Genomic DNA, 5059 nt, shown 5'->3' with positions numbered 1-5059 from the left:
CATTCACGTTGAGCGTCCGTTCATCTAAACATTCCAAAACGTCCCCAAATATACGCCGCTTTGCACGAAGCGATGTATTGGCCGTTGCATCATATTTTCAACCTGAATGATATTTTTCTTTTTAATTTAATTTTTGGATCTTAACGTACTACACAAATATCTATTAAATATGGAAATATCTTAATTTAAATTTTTTGATTAAATATCTATTAAATATGGAAAATTTTCACAAGCGGATATAACAGGTTAGTGTTATCACTATATTTTAAATTTAAAAGAAATCAGAAATTAAAATTCAAAAAACATAATTGACAAGGGTTTGGAAAAAATGCAGACAGATGAAGAGTGGGCGCGTTTGAATAAAACGCTGAAGGAAAAGGCTAAAAGAGAATTTAAGGAGATTGATGCAGCGTTCGGATGATGGAATGATAAAATCGGAGGAGCTCAATACTTCAAAGACTGTAAGTGACATTAGACGCGTTCAGTTTGAACCCAGTGACTGTCCAGAGGGGACAGCGGCGGTTAGGGAAATAAAACGGGAAGTTGTTGAACGATTTGGAAGTGTGCGCAATTATTTAAGAAAATATCCCCATCCATTTCCAGATCCAGATCCTCATCTACAGGAGGTACTGCAACTGAGCTTTTATATGAATCTATGGTTTTCAATTATCTAATGTTGTTTATATGACATTTTCGTTGCTGATCTTGATGTTAATTTATATGCAGCAACGCGCGACCCCGCCGGATTTTGGAGGTGAAGCTGGTTGCTCCAGCTACGCCCTCGACAAACATACATATGGGTAGCAGCTGATTCCCCTGCAGAGGCTTCTGCTCCAAACTTCATCTACACAGGGCATGGGGAGCGAACTGTTATTATGTGAGCTTCTCTTTATGTAATGATGAAGTAAAAGTAAAAATATATTCTGTGGAATGAGACTGCGATAATCTTAGCTACCTAGCCTAAGCTCTCATTATGTATCGCAGTAAGTCTATGTAAATATGAAATAAACATAAAGTAGCCATGGTAATGGTTGCTGTAAGTTAATGTAAATAAGAAATAAACATAAATTAGTTATTGTAATGGTTGGTGTAGAGGTACATCATTAAAAATCAGTATGGCAAAAATTTCTACAGTTTAAACTTTTCATATATTTGGTTTATTTTGGATGTTTTTTTTAATTATTTTTGTTAAAATCTAATGGGAATTAGTTGGAATTATAAGCTTAAGATTTGAAATTTGTAAAATTGGTGTGTTTCATGAAGGTTAAATAATTTTTTTTTTTATATTATGATTTATTATGTAAATCAAAATCTAGAAAAATGTTAGGATTACAGAGTACCGCCAGAAATTGTGGGGTTTAAAAACACTAGAGGACATTTTAATATAGATTTTCTGGAATATAAATAGTCTTTTTCGTAAATAAATAGCATGGGCAAAACCATCCCTGGAACCGGAAGCCACAAAACAACCTTAACAAAAATTAGCAAAACAGAGTATCGTATGCTTTTCTTTTTGTTGTAATGAGAATCTAGAAATTATTTGGATAGTGTAACAGGGATTGGTTGGTTGTATTTATAAGTGCAATTTGAAATTTACATAATTTAAGTGTTACAAAGATTTTTTAGAAAACAAAATATGATTTGTTTTTTTGTTTTTTTTTTTCTGAAGAAAAAAGTCGAACTTTTCTATTAGTAAAATAAAAAAGCTACAATCAGATGAGTGAACATTCAGCAGAATTATGCTTGAGGCAGAGAGATACTCATTCAGCAGAATTCTGCTTGAGGCAGAGAGATATCAATCCTCCTCTGTGATGCCATCAAACATGTCTTTTGCAAAAAACTAAAAGTTCTCCTGAACTCGGCCTGAACAGCCATACCAAAAATATAGTCAAAACTGTCTCAGTGTATCTGGGTCTCCTTTTTTGAAGGAAAACAACCCTTTGAGTATGCATAATAACAAAGATGTCTCTCGTGCTTCTTCATATTGAAAAGAGATGAACAGGAAAAGAAAAGGGCACAAACTTTCATGTGTTGCGAGTACCAAAAATAAGTCCATTTGTTCCTGGAGCACTTACAGACATATATAAAAAAAATATTATGTGTAAGGGGGAAGATCCGACACACGGATCTGGTCCTGGAACTGCTCGGTTATCCTCCACGAACCCAAAACCTGTTGTAAACCTACTTTAGAATACTTGTCTGCCTCTTCATTTTTGTCCCTGTAAATATGATCAATGGAGAAAACATTAAAAGAAGACTTTAGAATTTGAATTTCTTCTAACAGTGGCATCAACATATAATTCCGGCATCTATATTTCCCATTGACCCAGTTTACAACATTTAAAGAGTCTCCAAAAATCTGAACTGTGAGGATATTTCTATGAATGAGCCAGCAAATGACAAGTTTTAAGGCTGATAATTCTGCAAAATTGTTTGTGCCATCCCAAGACCCACTGAGGCTTTTAGCGAGTGTGAGGGACTAAGATGGATAATAATTATGGCTCCAGTGGAGTTGTTTTGGGCTGCCCCGTCAAAGAAAGCCCAAGGGATGCCTTCTCTAATAATGATTTCCTTCCGCTGGTTCATGGTTGAAGGGCCTTCCGGCTCAGGAATGCTGGCAAGAATGGCTGAGCTTTGTATTGCAATTACTTCCGCTGGAGTGGCTTTATCTTTAAAGATGCTTCGATTCCGGGCAATCCAAATGCCCCAGAAAAGTAGAGGGAGGTTCCTCAAGTTCTTCTCAGGGTAGTGGGACCACCAATATTCCCAAGCAGAAGAGAGATCTTCCCCTTCCCATCTTACATTAATGTTCAATAGTTTTTTTGTTTCATCCCAAACTTGTCTTGTAAAGGAGCAGGCCAAAAATAAGTGAGGGATGGATTCAGAGGCTGCAAAACATAATGGACATCTACTCGGTCCCTGCTTGAAGCGAGCTTGAAGAATTTCCCAAGAAGGAATCTTGTTTTTTAAGGCACACTAGAGAAAAATTCTAGCTTTTTTGGGGCACTTCAGTTTAAACAAAAGCTTTTCCCACCAAGCAGGAGGATCCCATCCCTTTCTCTTCATCAGGAAGTTATAACCAGCCTTTGGGGAATAGTGACCTGTCTCAGCATGAGCCCAAACCAGGGAGTCTGGTTTATCCTTTAATCTGACATTTGATCGTTTGAGTTCCTGAATGAAACCCCGCCACTCGATTCTCCAAATGGGATCAATGCCCAAATCCTCTTCTGATTTCCATGCCTGTCCCCAGATGGAAGATAGCTCCATGTTTGCTATCTGATTTAAACTTTGGATTCCTTTTGCATCTAGATGAGCGAAAAGACCAGGAGATAAAGCAAAAAGGTCGTTGCACCCTACCCACGGATCCTTGCCAATCCGCAGATTTTCTCCATTCCCCACCTGCCATGCTAAACCTTGTTCAATTATTTTAAAAGCCTCTGTAGTGGCCTTCCAAATAACAGAGCAGTTTCTACCTTTTTTGTTTGGACTCCTAGTCCAGTCCTCAAGCAGGACTGGATCAATGATTTGTTCTTTTGTTATATTATAAATATTTTTGTATTATAATTAATTATGTAAACTAAATCTTTAAAAAATGGCAGAGCAAAGCATCCTCAAATGTTTCTTAGCTAGGTTTATTTTGTAATGAGACTTCAGAAATCATATTGATAAACCTCAGGGAAGAAGGTTACAACTCCAACTTCTAGAGGTTGAAAAGTTCGCTTAATATCTATTTTTGTTGTTAAAAAACCTTTCTATCTTTTGAAAGCCTAATCTCTGTTTTTGTTGTTCAAAAACATTTCTATCTTTTGAAAAGTGTATCAATGGAAATTCAATTAATCATCCAAGGCACTGATCCAAACTGGGTAAGCACTTAATCTCTGAGATATAGCTATTAGATATGAAGCCTATCTACAAGATCCATTCAATGGAATACAATGGGCTAAATAATGGCAAGGTTGCATGCATAAGACATAATCCACAAAACTAGGGAGGGTTTTGGTTGCAATGTTGATGAGAGAGAATCATTCTTGTAGTCCTTCATACAAAGAAGTTAGTCTACTAGATCCTTTTCAATGCGATATAATTTGCTTGTGTTAGCTTATGCGTTTGAAAATGGCAGGGTCTTTGCATGGTTGATAGCAGAGAAACATTGTTGTGGTTCTTCATATGAAGAACCTCTAACTTTGTGGTTCATATGATTGTGGTTCTTCATATGAAGAAGCTCTAACTGTGTTTGATTACAGATGGATAAAATATTTGCAATCTATGGAATCTTTATACTCAGATTTCCGAAAACTTTATAAGGGTACTTATTACCCATAATTATTTTAGAAAACTATCACTAGGAGTCATAGTTTCAAGCATTTTTAGTGGAGGTATTAACCATAAGTTTGATTTATTTTTTTTTGAATTTTTGGTGGAAGAATTAAGCGTCAGTTTGATTATTTTATATTTTAAAATTTTTAGTTGGAAATGGATAAAACCATTTTTATGTTAAATTTAGATGTTTCGTTGTTGCAAATGCTGTATTAATTGTAAATATAAATTCAACATTCCAAAAAACCCTGAAGTATTATAATGTGAAGATTAAGAATTCAAATTTATAATTTCCTTAAATCAATCCAGTCAGATTATAACTAAATTCTATTGAAAAATAAACACCCCAAACTCCAAAAAACTACTGCTTTAAAAAATTTAAATTATTCCTACTTTATTTTATTAAATAAGATACCAGCACAAAGCCAAATCTTTGTGACTGGCAGGTAGTTGACAAATTTCTGTGTGTTTTTTCGAAACATAGCCACTTATTTGTTATTTTTGAAGTGTGTTTAACTATTATTCCTGGTAAACTCACAGTAGGAAAGAAAATATATTTTTCAGTCTTTAATCTTTTTAGGCAGAAACAAGTGTCAATTATAATTACAAATACTCCCAAAAATGATAATGGATTTACTTCACATTTTCTACTGAGTTTCCTTGATGGACAGATGGTGAATAAAAATCAATATTGCTTCAAAGTAACGTTTCTAGTCCCAGATAATAGCACCAAGTCGTCATC

At 35.0% G+C, this 5059-nt stretch overlaps 1 long non-coding RNA gene across 1 annotated transcript; it reads left to right on the top strand.

Annotated features, from left to right (window-relative positions):
• The first annotated feature begins 319 nt into the window (after positions 1-319).
• On the top strand, positions 320-1082 carry LOC149148331 (uncharacterized). The gene is made up of 2 exons (XR_016262187.1): positions 320-626; positions 727-1082. It is a non-coding gene; the product is annotated as an uncharacterized LOC149148331 (long non-coding RNA).
• The last annotated feature ends 3977 nt before the right edge of the window (positions 1083-5059 follow it).

Source organism: Pinus tabuliformis, chromosome 9 (assembly GCF_031772625.1).
Source record: "Pinus tabuliformis cultivar Carrire ecotype Pingquan chromosome 9, CPIR1, whole genome shotgun sequence".
Taxonomy (NCBI): domain Eukaryota; kingdom Viridiplantae; phylum Streptophyta; class Pinopsida; order Pinales; family Pinaceae; genus Pinus; species Pinus tabuliformis.
Note: the sequence above shows the minus strand (reverse complement) of the source record. Positions and strands in the feature narration are given on the sequence as shown.